Here is a 21,746-nt window from a genome sequence, read left to right as displayed (position 1 = left end):
CTTTTCGTGAAGGATTCCATCAACGTGTAGTCGCGTTTGGCGACGGCTGTGCACCAAGCGTGAGCTGAGTAAAAAAAAATGATATTAAATAACAGATGTATTACAACGCTGTGCGTGGAAATCGGGCAGCCGTGGAGGTTTGACTGACATTTCATTGCATGCAATCTCAATTGTTGTTATTTGGATATGAAAAGAAGAAAGAAGCGAAGCACCAGTTCTTAGTGGTCTATAGTACATTATAGTCACTGCAAATCGTCTGCCCTTCACAGGAATTCCTGTGATAGCAGTTTGTGTTTTTGCCTTTTACGCTGCTGCTAATGCGATTGAATATGCCATGAGCAGAAACAGATGTGCGTTGTAAAAATGACAAGGCAATTAAACTTCTACCATGGAGTACCTATTGCTGAACTACATTTAACTAGAAAATGCGATACCAATGCAGTTGAGGCGGCATTCAAGCCTGACGTGTTGAACCCGATGTTAGTAGCAGTGCTCGCTTTTGAAGCGAAAAGCTTCACTACCCGCACCCCAGCCATGCTTCGCGTGAGCCGTCGGAGCCAAGATTTGCCACATCTGCGAAAGACAAACAGTGCGCCTGGAATCTCTCGTATCTCGGTGGACACCCGAACCGCGCCGTACGGGAAAGAAAATGAAAGGAAATTGGTTTTAACGAAAAGCAACGATGCCTGTCTCTTTCGTATCTCGGTGGATTCCCGAACCCCGCCGTGATTACCGCGCGGTTCCGATTTCTTAAGGCCCTTAATGGCCTTAAGGAAAATGAAATGAAATGAAAATTGGGTATAAGGAAAGGAAATACCTGTCTCTTATATCTTGATGTACACCCCAAACGAATGGACACCACAGTACATGTCTCTAAAGCAACCTTCTAAGACAGCACCGCATTCACTGCACGCGTGTCTCCTCCTCTACCTCCGTACAGGCAGTTTGTGGACGGCCGAACGCCTCCACCGTTATCGTGATGGTGGTGGTGGTGAAAACATTTATTTTGTGAAATAGAGTTTGGGAGCCACAGAGTGGCCCCGCTACATGGTCGGCGTCCCTAGTCCGGGACACCGCATGACGAGGCCCCGTCTCTTGCCCGTTTCACCAGAGCCCTTTGGGACTGAAGCGAGGAGCAATTAAGGAGGGCAGTCTCCCATGCCTCTCTGGAAGGGGTAGGGGAAAGGAAGCGGTAGGGGATTTTGAGTACATGCTCACACTATGTGGAAGATACAACAGGTCTCCCCAGAGAGTGGGCATCGCCCATCAGTGTTAGGATCGTAATGTTTTATGATTGCAGGACAGAGTAGAGTACCTGTCTGCAGGTGCCTTAAAGTTCGCTCCTCCGTCTTGCTCAGCACTTTTGCAGGGGCCGGGAAAAGGCGGCGGTTGTTGCTATAATGTATTGATATTTCCCTGAATCGCAGCTGCGGCTGGTTAGTCTCAGAGCCAGAAGAGGTGGGATGAGGGGCCCGGTGAGTAAGCGCTCGGGCAGCCGCGTCGGCGGCCTCATTACCTCGTAAGCCCTGGTGGCCTGGAGCCCAAATGATTCTTTTGGGTGTTGGATCAATGGCAGTCTGTCGCAGAATAGAAGCAGCTAATGGGGAGATCTCCCCTGCCAAGTAATGATCATATGCTTTTTGGGAGTCCGTGATGATTATTCTCGAATTGGCGTAGGCGCTAGCAAGCGCTATAGCTCCTTCCTCGGCTCGCATTGAATTCGTCGCTCGAAAGGAGAGTTCATCAACGTGCATTTCCTGGTGAACGACAGCGGCCGAGCAAAATCCCGTGGGTGATGGCCCTCCTACGTCTACATAATATACACCGGGTCGGGAGCCGTGTTGTCTCTCAAGAACCCGAGCCCGCGCTTGGCCTCTGTTTTCGTGCATGTCGGTGTCCACGTTACGGGGGAGCAGGGAGACCCAGAGCATATGGCGCCACAGTACTCGGATACGCTCCGCCTCCTCTGGATTGCAGTCGTGTTGGATGTGTAAGCGGTTTAGCAGACGGCGCCCAGGAGCCGTTTGCATGAGCCGCGTGTATTGGTTCCCGAGGTGGGCCTCCCGCAGCTCCTGTTAGGAGATTAGCACCCCCAATGCCTTGAGTTTGGAATTAGAGGTAGCCACATGGCAGCCAATGAGCCTCTCGTGATCGTTGGAGACTTCAATGCTCCCAGCCTTCATTGGGGCTACCACTTCGAACTGGCAAGAGGACGTAAGCTGGCGGAGCTCATCTCTACCCTCAGCCTCACGTTGTTGTTGTGGTGCTCCCAGTGCATTGCGCTCCGACTTCGACAGCCATGACGTCAAACGAACCACGACTGCAGCTTTTCGCTTGTATATAGAGGCTTAACCAGAGCTAAGCCACTGCCTAGTTTTTTCTTACAAAACAGATGTCCAGATTTGTGGAAAAGGGTGAACGCCACCGCAGCTAAAGGATGTAAACCATTGCAAAAAGAAAACAGCTTGTTTTGGAAAAAGTTTCGAGATTTGATGATAAGAATTGTGAAGTTAGTTGTTACTTGTTACATCCATAAAAAAATAAACGTTTAAGCGAAAATTGATAAAAGTTTTAGGTCTTCCCAAGCAGCCCGATCGATTTGAATATCTTCATGCTCCTTTGCTGAACCACAAACATCCAGTGTATGCCTTGCAAGCTTGTTACGTTACCGGTATGAGCGTTCCATTGAGTCCAGAATCTTCTAATGGAAGGAAAGACTGCAATTATATACTAGTTGGCGCGGCATAACTCACAACTTCCTTCTCTCCGGCTGGGCTTCTATTCGCTGTGACTCAGCCCACTGCAATGCAAAGTCTGGGTATTCCAAAGTGAAGTAAAAGAACAGAAACATATGAACTCATTACCTTTTCAGGCAGCGACTATAGTAAATAGTAATGCGTAGAATGTTTCAAACGCAAACATTCTTTTTATGTTGTGTTTTTTTTACAGCCAGAAGGACTAAATTGCTTCTGCAGTCAACGTGTTTGTGTGTTCTGATTGCTAGAGCCATCGAATAGGTTTGGTTCGGTTTTTTAGGGTATACCACCGCAAAGTGTTTCAGGCTTCGAGGGTCAGTGTAGTGAAGCGTGCAGGAAATTTTTTACAATCTGAGGTTCCTTGACGTGCACTGACATCACACAGTACACCGGCCGCAAGCATTTCGATGGCAATGTAATCGCCTCTGCCGGAATATAAATTCGCTTCTTTAGAGTAAATTTCAGTTAGGCAGATCTTTAGCCCTTCTAATCAGCTTCCCGCAGGCCTGATGGCCTGTGAATATTAGATGGGTTAAGTGTTAATCTAACGCAAAAAAACCCTGTAAGAGAACAGTGCAGACTCGGTTCTTGAGGGTCAGCAGCCGAGCGTCATAAGCACCGAGCCACCGCGGCGGCCTTTGAAAGAAAATGATTCGTGAACTGCACAAGGCACCATGGAAGACATGCAAGCATTAATGGTATAGTTCGCCCTTACATGAAGTGCCATTCAAACGCACCAGACAACGCTTGTTTTTACGTCCTCGAGGCGTGGGACAGCATGCTATAATGTGCAGAAGTGTTTATGAACCAAAGCCGGCACGAAATGCAATTGTTGTCCTGATTGGTGCACTTTATTTTCTTGTCTATTCCAATAACCGTGGCTTCACACATTCTATCAAAAATGCGTTCTAGTGCCGTGAACAGGATTCCCCTCAAGGGTGGCTACCATCCTTCACTCTTCTGGGGCGCCGCCAAGAATGCTCCGGCTATCTTCGTTTCTCTACTCTGGTGCGCCACCAAGGATGCTCCGGCTATCTTCGATTCTCTCCTCTGGGGCGCCGCCAAGAATACTCCGGCTATCTTCGACTCTCTCCTTTGGGGCGCCGCCAAGAATGCTCCGGCTATCTGCGATTCTCTCCTCTGGTGCACCGCCAAGAATGCTTCGGCTATCTTCGATTCTCTCCTCTGGAGCGCCGCCAAGAATGCTCCGGCTATCTTCGATTCTCTCCTCTGGGGCGCCGCCAAGAATGCTCCGGCTATCTTCGATTCTCTCCTCTGGGGCGCCGCCAAGAATGCTCCGGCTATCTTCGATTCTCTCCTCTGGGGCGCCGCCAAGAATGCTCCGGCTATTTTCGATTCTCTCCTCTGGGGCGCCACCAAGAATGCTCCGGCTATCTTCGATTCTCTCCTCTGGGGCGCCGCCAAGAATGCTCCGGCTATCTTCGATTCTCTCCTCTGGTGCGCCGCCAAGAATGCTCCGGCTTTCTTCGATTCTCTCCTCTGGTGCACCGCCAAGAATGCTCCGGGTATCTTCGATTCTCTCCTCTGGGGCGCCGCCAAGAATGCTCCGGCTTTCTTCGATTCTCTCCTCTGGGGCGCCGCCAAGAATGCTCCGGCTATGTTCGATTCTCTCTTCTGGAGCGCCTCCGAGAATGCTCCGGGTATCTTCAAGTCTCTCTCCTGGGGCGCCGCCAAGAATGCTCCGACCAAAACGGATATCAGGGGGTAGAACCGCATGAGCACCAGTAATAACGGCCGCTGCGAAAAAACATGCAAGAGAAAGGAACGGATTAAAATTTTAAGTCAATCATTGAAGCCTACACATCACGATAGCTGACAGTTGGGCGAGAAAACTGTACACAATGCGTGGTACCCACAGAATAAGAAAAATAAAATTTGACGTGGTGTGGTTAATTTTCAAGACGTGCAGTGTACAGTAATGGCTAACGTCAAAATCATATTTCTGTAGTTTCACGTCATCCACCTTCCGAAATTTTTGCGCGACTCCAGTCCGAGAATATTCTTTCTTTGCAACTGGCTCATAATCCTTCTGCTTTATTTGTCGATCTTATGCTCTGATCGGGCTAATTCATTCCTTGAAAAAAAATACCTTGGATTAGAACTCATTTAACACCCACGTAGCAAGTAAAAAAGAACTGCCAGCACATGTCATTGGTCGCATTTTGTATTTAACGTGTCCTACCGTCCCAAGACCCAGATGTGCAGCGGTTCGTCCTCCTCTCCCATTACCCCAGCAGAAAATGATGGTTTGGCGTACCGAGAAGACGAAACTGTGAATAATGCACAATTTAGAACCCACGGATTGCCAGAGATGGCTTGCCTTCTACGGAGGGATGACGCAATGTTAGCTGCTTCCGAGTATCAAGTGCTGCAATAATCTGGTAACCGTCGTTAGCGATCTTTCCCGAGTTGCACTTTGTTGAGGGAATTCTTCCTCCTATGGGAATATTTCGCAGGATGAATTGATTTTTAAAACAGTGTAGTGAAGTTCTACTCTCAAATAAAACACGTACCTATAAAAGCAGCCGCGAAGACGGTGAGACTTGAGAGGTTTGCCATGTTTCTCGTTCGCTGGAAGCAGTCAACGGTAAACTTTTCAGTATATTCAGGTCACTTGGATTGCAAAATGTCGTTCATAAAGTGACGTCTGCAGGAGAAGGCGGGAAGAAACATATAATGTGCAGTTTTATAATCAGTACCCGCGAAGCATTTAAATTGCTAAAACAATGAAATAATCATCAAAACGGCTCAGCGTTAAAAGGGATGGAATAATGCTGAGAGAATGAAAGAACAAAATATATATTCACTCATGGGAGAACTTCTGTGGAATAATTCACTGATCAGATCCAAAACTGTATATATATATTTTCCGTTGTGTTGGTACCCTGTATGACTCACGAAGTGATTGTTGTACACGGCCACTGGTAAATGCACAACATACATTACAATGACAAAGCACAACGAACGGCCAATGGCGGCCAAAAAATCATATTTTCTATCTACTTAAACTCCAGAAAGCATTACGTGGAGAACTCGTAACAAAAATGCCGCCTGGAGATTTGAACTCACCCGACCCTCTATATGGCTCACCTCATAACCTCCACTAACAGCCCTTGTTTGTCGGCTATCTTCTCGCATTCGTCGTTATTTTGTCTTACCACGAAGGGAAAAATTAGAAAACGCGTAAAACATAAAAGAGGCACACAGTGAACATCAATCTTAGCATGATTGCTCCCGTTAATCCATCTAGCTTCTTATTTGACGAGAGCAGCCAAAAATAGCATGGTCTTTGAGCCTGCCATTTCATACCGAAGGTGTTAATTAAAATTGATAGGCTTTCGAAGGTATGGGCCTTTTGAGTAATGCGTTATTATAGCATTCTGATTACTTATCGTGATACCAAAAGCATAAGACCGGCAGACGGCGAGGACATGGAGGAAGTAGCTTGCACTAGCGCCTTGATACGGCAGGGAACAGAGGTCATCTAGGTCTTCTATAACAAAACCCGTAAGCTTCTCGGGAAAAAGAAAGTTTAACAAGGCGTTCGCTGAGCTGTTTACTCCAGCGGAGACGAACTATAATGACTGAAGGCTGTTGTTTAGTGGTGAAGTGGCATACACACCGTTGGACTGAAGCTGGTGTGACTGCAGGAGTGGGCGCGAGAATGTGAACGTGGATGTGAAGCCCCGCTTTTTATTTGCCCGTCGTTGAAGGTGAACTGGCGAATCAGCCAAACAAATAGAATGCAAAAACATCCATGAGGTTTGAATCATAAACTAATCGGGATGATAAAAATAACTCGTCTGCCGATCATCGACTGGCCATGCATGTTTGAAACGCTGTGACAGGTTTTAAATTTATTGTGGTGTATATAAAGTCTAGTTTGCTTGCTTTGATTTAAAACACTTTTTGCAACATGACAGCATGCATACTTTCACGAGGGATGAAAACAAGCGTTATAATTGAAAACTTTCTCCTTTTGCGCAGCCTGAGACATGCCAAATGAATGAAGGGATGGAATGCATCCCTGTCTGGCTCAAAAACTAAAAAACTGTTCCCTGGATTTATCCCATCAAATTAGAAAATATTAGCGTTCTTAGAAGCCTCTGGTGCGGTCGAGGCTTCTTCGAGGTGGAGAAGCTTCTGGTGCGGTATAAGACATTCCGTATAAGGTTTGCTGGTTTTTCTAACACAGTCTCTTCTCCGGTGTAATACAGAGATTCTCTTCATAGGCTTATTTCATGAACCAATGCACTGGAGACTTTCAGGTTTCTTTCAGTCGCTTGCACATGAGTCTAATAGATCGCACAGAAAAAAAGCTTTTTCAGAACTAAACAACCGCACGGGTAGCTTCAATCCTTTTTAATTCGGCTAAATACGAGACCACACAAGGCCCTTTACACAATTTTCTTTAACTCGCATGGTTGACAACCTGATGTTAAAGTGACATTGGGGAAAACTACACCAGGTTTTGTTCTCAGTAAAATTCATTCTATGCAAGAGCATCTTGAATATAAAGGTGATGGCACTTGGCGCCACCACGAAGCTTTAGCCTCTATACAGACGCTGTCATCCGCACCGTGGTAAGAGATTGTGGGTGAAAGTTAAAAAGTCTAGAGCGGTGACAGTTTGGGGCCACCGTCAATTCCCTGCCGATGATCTTTCCGTCTGTCCACTAGGTGGAGGGCTCCAGGATCTTCCTGAGTATAAAACGGTTGATCACAGTTTAATTAGTACGAAACGTCAACATAAACTTGTCGTTTGATTAAATCGTCATCAAATAAACCTGTCGTTACCTGAAAAGGTTCCACTCTGAAGTACCTCTAGGAAACACTCGCACAGAATCTGACCATTTCTCACATTGCCTAATTTTGCATTCACTGAATAATAATGCTTAAATAACTGTCATGCCTGTCTCCGTCATTGCTAAGAATCTCGAGAAATTCATATGAAAATGTAGAGAAAGTGCCAAACCTACGGGTACAGTTCGACCACCTGTCGCGGGGAACTCACTTTTGCAGAATGAGATGCACACAAACACCGCAACGAAGACTGTTGTGCCACTCAGAGAGAATTGGAAGAATTCTGTTCTAGAGGCACCATTACGGAACCTTGAAATTTCAAACGGCAATTAAAAACGAACCAATGAAGGTATAAACAAATAACAAGTAATAAAAATTCAGAAAAGACAGAACCGCATCAGCGCCAGTCAAAAGTTAACAGCTATATAGAAGGCTTTAGCCAGACAACAGATAGAGGAGGCACGGTAACACAATCTGTGCATATTTTGCTGAGTACGAAGGCTTCCATAATTTCTTACCTTAGTTGTAGCCTGTGATTCTTGAAGACCTTCCAATGACGCAGGTCTGGTTTCGACGCGGCTCTTTGGCAGTGCGATGACGCCACAAAGTGACGTGACATAGGTGGCCAACCTAATGGTGTCTTCGACTGGTCGTTTCAGATCGCTCTAGAGCGCTCTGAGATGCAGCCGCACGTTCGGCTGGTCGAAATCAAGCGCTCTGACTACATTCGGCTGGTTCTTTCAGAGCGCCCGCCTCCAGCTCAGAGCGCTCTGAGGCGCTCCGAGAAAAAAGTCGGAGCGGCCCCGAGATGTGTTCACGTGACAGAGCCACTTCCGCCGTTTCGCGGAGACGGATGCGAAGCCAGGGTAGCCAGGGCACATCACGACCGGTCTGGCGAGGCATTCTTACGCATCCGTAGAAGCAAGTTTTGGCGCTTTAGGTATTAGACGCAGTTAAAACATCCCTGCTGTGTGGCTCTGTGAGGGGAAATGTCGAAAAGCAGACGAATCATTAAGCTGGGTACGCCGTCTGTGTTGCTGTCACATCTGGGGGCTGCCGCGGCATATCCAGAGTGGTACAACGGGACACTAATTTTTTTTTTTTTCGACGCAAGCCGGAGACGAAGAACTGCTGGTGCAGCGATACAGGTTCAGCGGCGACGGGGGCGTGGGCAGTGCAGACTGTGTGATTGCTGTCGTTGACACCAGCCGCAGCGGCAGCGCCACTGCGGTGTGGCGATTCCGGAAGTTAGGTCCTTTCCCTCCTTCTTGCGCTTTCGCTCTGAAAACTTGCTGACCATTCGGCTTGACCGGTCTCGCTGTGCGCTCGGAGCTAGAGCGGCTCTCACGTTGCCAAATCCGAACCGGATCGTGGGAGCGACCAGTCGAAGACACCATAAGTTTCAGAAGCAGCCGGTCGCTCCGATGGTTTCGGCTCAGAGGCTTACAACAATCGTGAACACCAATTCCCACACCAAAATCGTTGGCAGACATTTTTTCCCAACTAAGGGATCCAAAGCTCTCGCTTTATGTTACTTCAAGAGAAAGGTCTATTCCCATATGGACAACAGCATATGCTCATTTCGCTGACACGTAATTATATTTTTTAAAGCACAATCTATATTTTTCTGTTCATTGCCCTGAGACAAGCGCATGAAAGTGTTTCAGACAAGTTTCCTTGCAGATTACACTTTATCGGACCACCCTCGTGTACACATAGAACACACAAGACTGTTTTGGTACACCGACCTGTTAAGCACAATGACGGTTCAGTGCCGCAAAAAAAGTGCGCGAAGGCTGTCGCAGTGACAGCACTAAGGAAACTAGGAATGCGTGGCTTTAACACCAGAAAATACCAAACAATTTCGATGAAATTTGCAACTGGGACATAAAGCACTTTTTGAACGCATCTTCTCGAACGAAGGCCTATTGGCTGTTGCCTAAGGCTAATATTTCAATTACACGTTGTTCTCCCCTTGGGTTGTCTATGAGTCAGCATCAAAATCCACATTAAATTTCTCCGTCTATACCGCCACCTGGCTATCGGTACAAGTCTCAGCACGAGCTTGCACTAGTGGAGGAGCGCTGGAGTCCGTAGTTGCAGCGCGAGTAAATGAGCCCACGTATTGGACATGGAGAACAGAAATCCATACAAATGTTGATTTTGTTACATTTAGCTGGTGGCAGTATCATAGAAATGTATATTTTGCATCATTCTGCTCAACTTATTAAAAGGTGGCTAAAGGCTTCTGCAAATTATAGCATACTCTCCCAGTTAATTCTCTTAAATACAACATTTCGGCTGAGAGATGCATGTCTTGAATGGTGGCCTCCCTCACCTCGAGGTCGAAAATGCAAGCATTGCCTTGACGACCTGCATGGCACGTCATGTACGCGCAAAGTACTACACTAATGCCTGCAAAAATTTCACGCTGCCTTGAGCAGCTTTCGAATCCTCGGGGTTCAGCTGCTGACCTTAAAGAACCTTATCTGCGCCTTTCTCTTACAGGGTTTTTTAAGTGAGATGAAAGGTTAACCCATATAATAATCATCCTTTAATCGTCACACGCCATCAAGCCTGCAGGAAGATGATTTAATTGCTCAAGGATTTGTCTATCTTAAAATGGCCTTAAAGGAGGGGGTTTTGTATCACGGCCGAGGCAGTCGTATTCCGACGGTGGCGGGAAGTTAGCGCTCCGTGTAATTTGCAATGTCAGTGCACGTTAAAGAACCTCAGGGGGGGGGGGGGGGGGGCAGAAAATATCCGGGGCCCTCCACTAATGTGTCCGTTCATAGCTTGAGCCGCTTTCGGGCATTCAAACTTCAAAACCAAAGCAAAGCTATTCGGTGACAGCAGCAATGAGAACTCACAGGCGCGTTCAATTCCGCAACTCTGATGACGTACTGACTCTAAAACACGCCACAGAAAGAAGGTTTCAACTTGAAATCTTCGGTGAATTATTATTTAGTACAGACGCTGTCTACGTTTTGAGAAAACTACTGAATTCTTAAGCTTCTGTTCTCTTTCTTCACCTTGGAACACCCTGACTCGGCATAGCAGTGGGCTGAGTCGAAGCCCAGCTGCGCAGGAGGTAGTTAAAAGTGATGTCGCGTCACCACTTTATAAATGCATTATTTCCTTCGATTAGAAGGTTAGGAACAGAATGGAATGCTAATAATTGTAATATAAGATGTTGCCAATGCAAACACTGGTTGTTTATTGTTCAACAAATTTATTAGTAGCGTGAGCACACAGCATTAGAATGGCCGGGAAGGGGGACGTAAAACTTTTTAAAATATTTGTTTGCTGGAAGTAGGAACTAACAACCAATAGTAGCAAATATTCCCTTCAATGTTCAAAACATTTTGTAAAACATGCTTTCTTTTGCAATTATGTATGCTCTTCCGCTGCGGCTTTGTGCATGCCCTTGCACAAATCTGGATATCTTCCTTTGAATAAGCGAGCACTGGTACTAGCATTCAACACGCCAGACTTGAATGCCAGCCCGACTGCAGTGGTATCACAGGGGCTAGCTGGATGTAGTTCAGCAATAGGTACTTCACGGCAGAGTTTTATTTCATTTGTCATTTGCACAAAACACATTTCGTGCTGCTGATGGCATTCAGTGTCATTACAAGCAGCGCAAAAGGCACAAACACAAATTGATATCACCGGAATGTCGGTGGAGAGCTGATCATTTGCAGCGACCATAATATATTATACACACCAGTACGAAGTGATGCTTCGCTTCTTTCATCTTTTGATATCTCAATAAGAGGCACTGAGATTTGAAATAATGAAATGGCACAGAAATATTTCCGGCCCTTGGAATGCCACGCAGCCCGTTCTTTATACACCTATTCTTTTATATTTTCTTTTCCTTTAGCTCACGCTGCGCTTCAACTCATCGCCAAGAGCGACTACGCGTCAACGGCAACCCTCCATCTAGAGTGGGATGTCGAGAGAAACAAACTGAAATTCTATTCCTCTAACATTTTAGGAGTAAAGGAGAAAGAAACAATTTGAATCGGCTATTAGGCAAAGTAATCCTTCAGATCATTGGGCATGAGGTGCCAAATCATAGATAATCAAGCTGTGCAGCTTATGTTGGAAGGAAATACCTTCTCAAGCCAAGTCAGCTGCCGCGAGCTGTCGTCTAGAAGCTAGAGAATTCCAATCGTTCTTTAAATTCATCCGCCGCTGGACATTATCCGATACCTAATTATTGCTAAAGGCTTGTCAACGAAACCGAGTAGAATTGATTACCAGTTAATGTAAAGTATCTTGTGAGTGACTAAGCGAGTTTTTGCAAAAGGTAGAGCTGTAGCTATACTCAATATACTCAGCAGAATCCTGCAATGAAGCGCCGTCGTTTCTATTGTGTTTTGCAACCAGCAAGAGATTACACATAGTACAGTGACCGTACGTGTGTGGTCTCAGAGCTACAATGCAGAAAATATTGTCGATAAGCTACACAAGGCAACCGTGGAGAACATGAAACAATCAGTGTTGTCGACTCTACTTAAGTGAATTCAATACAAACGCCAATCAATACTACAGTATTCAGTGGTGGCTGCGGCGCTAAGCAAGCGCGCTATACCTTACAGTGAAAAAAGGTGATAATGAGGATCCTGGTATATGCCGCTTTGAGCTACATGCGGCATAAGCGAACTAACTGCATGTTTGGTTTGGTTTATGGGGTTTAACGTCCCAAAGCGACTAAGGCTATGAGAGACGCCGTAGTGGAGGGCTCCGGAAATATCGACCACCTGGGGTTCTTTAACGTGCACTGACATCGCACAGTACACGGGCCTCTAGAATTTCTCCTCCAAAGAAATTCTAGCCGCCGCAGCCCGGATCGAACCCACGTCTTTCGGGTCAGCAGCCGAGCACCATAACCACTGAGCCACCGCGGCGGCTTCTAACTGCATGTATTTCGCTTCTAGACGTTCAGTTGCTTTGTCATATGCCCAGCGCACGTCTGTTGCTCTTGATTGCGTGCAGACTTATTTGAAATAGTGTTGAATTCCAAAACACAAATGAATATTAGGGAAATGCCAATTTCGTCGAGAAGTGTCAAGCAATAATTAGGTATCAGCTAATATCGAGCAGGGGATGCATTTAAGAAACGCCTGGTTGTCTCTTCTACCAGACAACAGTTTGTGAAAGCTGTCTTGACTTGAGAATGCATTTTCTTTCTACGTAACCTGCACAGCTTGGTTATTTAGGATGATCTGCAGAATTCCTTTGCGTAATAGCAGATTCAAATTGTTTGTTTGTCATTTAGTCCTTGAATGTAATGGCAATAATATTAGAGTTCTATTTCAGGGCGTCTTTCTCGGCATCCCACTTTTCATTAAGGGTTGCAATGACGGGTAGTCGCTTCAGGCGACGATTTGGAGCGCAGCCTGAGCAGGAAGAAAAAAAATGATCGCAGTCCAACTGCCATGAAGATTTGTGCGGTATTTCATTTCATGCAATCGCGATTGTTGTTATTGAGATATGAAAGGAACAAAGAAGCGAAGCATCACTTCGTAATTACCACTGGTCTATAATATATTGTAGTCGCTGCAAATGTCCTGCCCTTCACAGAAATTCTGTTGATACCTGCTTGTGTTTTTGCTTTATACGCTGTTTCTAATGGGATCGAATGCCGTCAGCAGCAAGAGCCATGTGTTGTGCAAAAGACAAGACAATTGAAATTTTAGATTGAACCTCTTGCAGAACTAAATCTACCTAGCCCTTGGTATACCAGTACAGTCGGCCGACATTCCTGTCTGGCGCGTTGAACCCGATTTTAGTAGCAGTGGTCTCTTTTTCACAGAAAAAAAGGTATCCAGATATGCAAAGGGGTGCAGCAACCGCAGTGGAACAGCATAGACGATTGCAAAAAAAAGAGCATCGTTTCCAAAATATTCGAACTTTCTTGCGAATACTTGCTGCTACTAATCGCTACTTGCTATTATCGCAAAAAATAAAATTTTAAGGCAAAATCAGTAGAACTTTTTAGTCGTCTCATTCAGCCCATTCGATTGGGGTAATGTTAGGCTTTATTAATTTTGCTGAACAAGAAACATTCAATGTTTGCATTGAAAACGTGTTGTGTTCGTGGTAGTAGCATTCTATTTTGTTCCGAACCTTCTAACGAAAGGAAAGGCTACATTTATAAAGTAATTGACGGAGCGTAACTTTTAACTGCCTCCTCTCGAGCTGCGCTTCTATTCTCCGTGATGGAGCCGATTGCAATGCCGAATTTGGTGTTCTAACTTGAAGTAAAAGAACGGAATCTTATGAATTCATTAAGCTTTTCAAAACGTATAGAAGCGACTATACTAAATTATAATGCGTAGAAGGATTCAGGTGGAAGCATTTATTTCTGGGCTGTGTTTCACAGACAGCAGGACATAAGAGCATCGGCAGTGAACCTGCCCGCGTTTCCTTATTGCTAGAGTAAATAGGCTTGGTTTGGTTTTTGAAGATGCAGCGTGCCAAATGGAGTTAGGCTGTGAGGGACATCGTAGTGAAGGGCCCCGGAGAATTTCTACCACTCGGCGTTCTTAACGTTCCCTGATATCGCTTAGTGCATAGGCCGCAAGCGACCGCCGGTCCTGGGATATAAATCCGCGTCTTTAGGGTCAGCAGCCGAGCGCCATAACCTCTCCTCCACCCCTGCTACTTGTCAGAAAATACGATTTGTGAACTGCACAAGGCCCCATTGCAGATTTGCGGGCGTTAATGTTGTACTTTGCACGTACATGAAGAGCCTTTCAAGTGTTCAATACACTGCTTGTTTTACCGTCCTCGAGGCGTGCGAGGCTATCGTTCAAGTCGCAGCATGTCGCAGCCGAAACGATGGATTTAAGAGAAGTCACTAGGGCAACATGCTCTAATGTGCAGAAACATTTATTAAGCCTATCACAAGTTGAAGAGAAAGGAGCGAGAATGAGGGACACATGATACTGCTGCCAGTTAAATGTAAGAATATCACCATTTGGATTTTGGATGGATTTTGCTTTTCCATGTCCAATAAGTGGGGCTCATTTACTCCTGCCGCAAATCCAGACAGCACCAATCCTCCACGCGTAAAAGATCGCGCTCAGACTTGAAAGCAGAGCCAGTCGGTGGCGCAGGAGGAGCATTTTAAGGCGGGGTTTGATGCAAACTTAGAGACAACCCAGGCGCACTAAAGGCGTGAAAATAAAATATTAGCCTAAGCCATCAGCCGATACCCTTTTGTTCGCGAATATGAATTGAAAAAAAAATGCTTTCAGTCCTAGTTGTAAAATCTACTAGAATAGCTTGGTAATTAGTTCTGTTTATGCCACAGCTTCCTAGTTTTCCTTGCGCTGGTACTGCGACAGCCTCTGCGGTTTTTTTTTGGCACCGAATTACGATGGTGATAGCTGGCAGGTGTACTAGTAATCACGGTGTGGGTTCTCATGTGCACACGAGAGCTATCGGATAAAGTGTAATCTGCATTCAGCACAGGCCTGAAAGACCCTCATGTGTTCATGGGCAAAGAACCGAGAAATGCACATTTTGTATTAAACAATGTCTTTACGTTACGTGTCGGACAAATGAGGTTATGCTGTTTTCCATATCTGACTACCTTTACCGTATTTTAGCGTGAGGTCTTTGTTACGCGTTATCGGAAAAAAATTTTCTGGCGATGGCATTGGCAATATATTAAAAGCATCGCAGCTATATCGATGAGAGCAAACGGCCGCTCCTGCAACCTAGGTTGGCCACCTAGGTCACGTCACGTCGTGCTGTCAAAAGAACCTGTGCGCCGAATTAAGAGCAAACTACCATCGTGGCAGATGGCAGGTAAATCAATGATTTGTCGCGAGCCGAGCAACCTCTTAAAAACCCCACCGGTGGCACCTATCATTGCCAGGCAGTGGAGCAGTTGTTACCTGCCATCGCCTGGCAGTGGTGCAGCAGCAATGGCGTAGTCACAGTACCCGGGGTATTATGAGGATCCCCAGTGACATATCAGTGTAATAATTGAGGCATCAATCCAAAGCCTAATATACACACTGCAAATTGATATGCACCGATATTGTGTATCTGCATCACCAACTGCCCAAGATGTGGTAATGCGTATAATGATTTTCGTTTTTCCTTTCATATTAGCAACTTAGAGAACCTTTTCGAACACACCACTTCACTTTGGAGAGTTCAGTTTTTTCTTACATATATAATAGATGTTAATCCAGTATAATATGGTCTGTTAACGTGCCTTCGTTGAATTGCATGCGATGGTGGCGTTTTAAAGATAGGAAAATATGCTATCTTTGGGACGAATATCTCCTCTAGGTCGCCGTGCACAGCTGCAATATATTTACCCCTTCAGACGGGCAATATACTGTTGGCGTGTGTGAATTTTCATCTACTTATCTTCATTGGTTCAATTTCAATAGTGTTTCATATTTTCAAGATTAGAAGTTCTCTCTGAGTGGCAGTGCAGTTTTCGGTGGGATGCTCGTGTACACAGCACATTGCAAAGGTGAGTTCGCTGCGACAGGTAGTCGAGCTTTACTGCATGCGTGATATTCGATGCATCTTCTTTTGTTCGCGAGAGCGGAATTAGACGGACCAGTTGGTTTACCGCGCATATCAGTTTATAGATATGCAATTATATATACCCTACACACAGATATCATATACCCTTCATCTGTGTAGCCTTCGCTGCAAGTCGGCGCTCGTGATTTGTGTCTCTTCCTTAATGTCCTCTCCGTCGTGTTGTTTTTATGTTTCTTGGGTTCGGGACATACGGTCTTAGCATGCACTGAATGAATTCCGCATAAATAGATTATGGATTTTGTAACGTTGAATTGGAGCTTAGTTACATTTTTGCTGTTTTGCATTATTGCGATGCGGCGAATCTTTCCAGGAGGTCGGGTAAGGTTTCGAGGATAAGATCAAGCCGAGACATCCACGATATATGGTGCTTATATGACTTTCAATGGGGGGTTATCGCAGCATGTAGGTGGGAAAACTAGCCGTTAGAGGAGGTGCCAGAGGGCTCTTTCTCTGAAACGCCTACAAGCATGTCCGCAGATGAGTTTTTCAATTGTAATTTTTCCGTATGAATTTTTCGAGATTTTCATGATTGAGGGAGACTGGCAAGTCAGTTAGTGGAGAATTATATTCGGTGAAAGTTCAATTATGCAATGCGAGAACTGGTCAGAGCCTGTGCGGTTATTTTCTCAAGGTACTTCGGTGTGGAACCTTTTTAAGTATCGATAGGTTTATTTGATGACGATCTAATCAAACAAAACGTTTTTGTCGAGCTTTCCAAGAAAACAGCCTATGATTAACTACTTTAGACACAGCAAGGGCCAGGGGCCCTTCACGGAGTAGACAGACGACAGCTCATAGGGAGGGGTTTGATCAGGGTCCGAAACTGGCACCGCTCAAGGTTTCTAATTTCCACCCACAACCACTCGCCACGGTGCGGATAACAGCTTCGGTTCAGGGGCTGAGGATCCATGGTGGGGCCAGGAACCATCGTCTTCGACTCAAGGGGCCCTTCCATAGAATCAATTTTTATAAAGAGCAAAAATTAATTGAGTTTTGCTGAATGTCACTTTAACCCCAGCTTGTCAAGCAATTCAGTTGCGCCAGATTGTTTAACGGGCCTTGCGTGGTCTGGTTTGCATTCGTTCTGTGTTGTCAAAAGGCCTGAGCAAAAAATTTCCGGAATGCAACAGGTTCACTGGCCATTTGTAAGTTTAGGGCTACAAAGGGCAACAACAGCACCATTAGGGGTTACAACTGCCGCCTTTGAAATGATTAAAGCTTCCCCTAAAGTTGCTTAGTTGTGACAAAAACTTTTTGCTGTTTGCTGTATGTCTCGTGTGTAAGCTGTTTAAACTGACCTCGGAGTCCGGTGTCTCCGCGGTGGGTCGTCAGGCAAGAGATTTTTAAAGAAATATTTTCAGAGAGTGCTCTGTGCATAAAGAATTATTTTTAGATGCAGCTGTACATTACATATAGAAAACATTGAAAACAAAAGAGCAGCTTCGCTTCACCCAAAGCAGACGTACACGTACACGTGTCTGGTTTACACACAATTTGTCCTAAACTCGTCTGTTGTTACCATTGCGTCACCAAGATTCAATAAAAAGTTTGCTGTAAGCCTATACCTGCAAGAGCAACATTCAAGAATGGCCTAGAAGACGGTAGCAGCCAGACAACTGTTCCTGGCTTAAGCATGACATTAGAAAATGTTTCCTTACAACGCTGGATCGAAACCTTCGTTATCTAGTCTTGTGGGACTGTATCAATATTGACCTATAGGATGTTGTTGCGTCACAACAGATTCAAATTCCTTCCCCTTCCTCTACATGTAGAAGGATGAGAATAATATATAATTCAAATTGAGCCTTTCCTTTCCAACATTCTATTTTTGGTTGAAGAGCTACCACGGCGGCGTAGTCGTATAGGGTTTTGTGATGGCGCACAGCCTTGTAGAAGGAAATAAGAAACATGATATGTATACATACATACATACATACATACATACATACATACATACATACATACATACATACGCATATACGCACATACACATACATACATACATACATACATACATACATACATACATACATACATACATACATACATACGTACGTACGTACGTACGTACGTACGTACGTACATACGTATGTACGTATGTACGTACATACGTACGTATGTACGTCGAAACTTACGTCGAAAGCCGGGCCCTCTCCTCCTTTAATCCCAAGCCAAAGTTATTCCTCCGTTATGTAGACGACTGCTTTTGTGTGGTGAAAACCTCAGAGATAGAAAACCTCCAGAGTCATCTAAATTCAGTTGAACCGGCCATACAATTTACTGTTGAGCATGAACAGCAGGGCAGCCTGCCTTTTCTGGATGTCCTACTTACAAGGCACGACAAAGGCCTGCAGTCCTCGGTGCACAGGAAGCCAACCCACACAGGACGGTACCTACATTTCGATTCGAACCATCCCATCCCGCACAAAGCATCTGTCGTGACGTCATTACTGAAGAGAGCCGACTCCATATGTTCCTCAAGTGAAGAAAAAAGGAAGGAGAAGAACCGAGTCATTTCTGAACTCCAAAAGAACGGCTACCCAAGCTCATTCATCCGGCGCATTATCAGGAAACAAGAAAGGCAAAACAAAATCCGGTCTATTATTTCCTCAGACGCATGCCAGAAGCGGAAACGTGTTTGCGTCCCCTACGTGAGAGGCGTGAGCGAGACGCTCGGTCGCATTCTCGGAAAAGAAGGGGTGCTGACAACGCACAAACCGACCAGCACTATCGGTCGCCTTCTCCCCCGCCCAAAAAACCGGCAGCCCAGAGAAAAGGCCCAGGGCGTCGTGTACAAAATTCCGTGTTCCGTCTGCCCGGCGTCGTACATAGGGGAAACGAAGAACTTCGCGGAAAGGATGAACCAACACAAAGCGGACGTCCGTCACATGAATCGTCAACGCAGCGCCGTGGCCGAACACTGTGAAGGGTGTGACCACCCAATTGACTTCGACAGCACCATTGTATTGGAAACGGAAGCTAACCCACGCAGGAGGCTTCTACTCGAGTCGTGGCACATACAGCAAACACGAGAGAATGTTAATCGTTCCCTGGGGACTCTCCCCTCATCCTACGTCCATGGGCTGCGGCCATTGACCCGCAGGTCCTCCACACAGGGGCTTAAAAAGCCAAGCTGCGCTCGCCCGTAGTCACACCGTGAAGAAGGGGCCGAGCCGGTCCCGAAACGTCGTGTTTTTCCTGTATTTTACTTGGTTGGCGTCACTTACCTTCTCCTAACGTACGTATGTACGTATGTACGTACGTATGTACGTATGTACGTACGTATGTACGTATGTACGTACGTATGTACTGTGGGGACGCCTTCGTCCCCTGCGTTCGCTTTCCCGCATTGCACACCCCACTGTTGTTAGCTCCTCCGAAACGCGCTCTTCTGTTTTGGTTACTTTAACTAACAGGGGAGGGCGCTCGCGTCGTAGCGACACCAGCGCCACGGATGGCGTTTTGCTGCGCGCGCGCGGGGGATAGCTAGGTCTCTTCTCCCTCGGCAACGGGAAGCGAACGGACGTTTCGCTCGCAGCTTCGCTCTTCGTCGACGGGCGCCCCTCGGTCGGAACTTACTCCCGCCGAGCCCGTCCCGCTCGACCTCGGAGTTCCCTTTGCCCTACCGTGGGCGGACGTTCGCTCGTAGCCGTGCTGGTGAGTCGGACATCCTAGATTCCTCAGTGTATTTTGTTGCTAGCTGGCGTTATTGTTGCTATAGCAATAAATGCCTTGTTTGTGTCAGCCAGTGTGTCGTTCCTTTGTTCCCGCAGAGCAAGGCCCGCCGTGGTCGGCGTGCGCTCAGTAGCGTACGCGACCACGGGGTGGGGTCCGCGCGGTTTTGAACCATGTCAGCCGCGCTTAAGCGGGGAATACGCATATATCTCCCCGATTTCAACCCCACAGTACATACGTACGTATGTACGTACGTACATACGTACGTACGTATGTGCGTACGTACGTACGTACGTACGTTCGTACGTACTATCAGCGTCAAATGAAATGCGAACAAAACAACTGGAACGCGAGCACAAAAAATTAAGCATATTAGAGGCTGGCGATGAAATAGAGGCTTGGGCTATTAACATTTCAGAAGAGCGGTCTTTTCGGCTTCGATGGGAAAATCAACTGCTCATGTTTTTTGTCTCCCTAGTAAAATATCTGCGAGTTGTTCTGTTCGCGTTTCAATTGGCTTGTTCGCGTTTCAATTGACGCTGATAGTACATACATACATACATACATACATACATACATGTATGTATGTATGCATGTACGTACGTACGTACGTACGTATGTATGTATGTATGTATGTAAGTATGTACGTATGTATGTATGTATGTATGTATGTGCGTATATGCGTATGTATGTATGTATGTACGCGTATGTATGTATGTATGTATGTATGTATGTATGTATGTACGTACATACATACAGCCGCCGCGGTGGCTGAGTGGTTATGGTGCTCAGCTGCTGACCCGAAAGACGCGGGTTCGATCCCGGCCGCGGCGGCTGAATTTCTTTGGAGGAGAAATTCGAGGCCCGTGTACTGTGCGATGTCAGTGCACGTTAAAGAACCCCAGGTGGTCGAAATTTCCGGAGCCCTCCACTACGGCGTCTCTCATAGCCTTAGTCGCTTTGGGACGTTAAACCCCACAAACCAAACCAAACCATACATACATACATACATACATACATACGTACATACATACATACCGTATTGTGCGTTTTTATCGTAAAGACTTTCGAAATTTTTCTTACCTCAACCGCTGGCTCGTTTGCGGTGAAACTGCACACAGAGCTTGCGTATTATGGTAACTTTTGTTTCGTAGCAAGTTTTACAACGGTACTTACGTAGTTAAGCCGTGCATGATGCAAAAGCATAATCGTCTGCGTCGAGATCGGCGTACCGAAACCCAAAACACCGAGGTTTTGCTGAAGGACGGCAGTAGCGCCATCTGTTTTCCACAACGAAATTAAACAAGAAAAACACAGGAGTTCGCGACGTCGTCCTCCGACGAGCCACGAAAGCAGACGATATAAGCTGAATTAGATAAAGCCATTGGACGAAAAAAAGACGTCAAACAATATTCTTTTAACGGCACAGCCTCGTTAAAATAGTTGTTTCTGGCATTTTTCCGCTCAGTTGGCCGGAAAATGTTCGCAGCGCTTCAGTTCTTGAAACGCTCGCCTTGGCGCCTTGTGACGCTTTCCACTGCAGAAGACAGATGGCGCTACTGCCACCCTTCAGAAAACCTCGGTGTTTTGGGTTTCGGTACGCCGATCTCGACGCAGACGATTACGCTTTTGCATCATGCGCGGCTTAACTAAGTAAGTACCGTTGTAAAACTTGCTAAGATACAAAAGTTACCATAATACGCAAGCTCTGTGTGCAGTTTCACCGCAAACGAGCCAGCGGTTGAGGTAAGAAAAAATTTGAAATTCTACGATAAAAACGCACAATACGGTACACACATACATACATACATACATACATACATACATACATACATACATACATACATACATACATACATACATACATACATACATACATACATACATACATACATACATACATACA

This window comes from Amblyomma mixtum, chromosome 6, assembly GCF_055824585.1.
Source record: "Amblyomma mixtum isolate Tamu chromosome 6, ASM5582458v1, whole genome shotgun sequence".
Lineage (NCBI taxonomy): Eukaryota > Metazoa > Arthropoda > Arachnida > Ixodida > Ixodidae > Amblyomma > Amblyomma mixtum.
Note: the sequence above shows the minus strand (reverse complement) of the source record.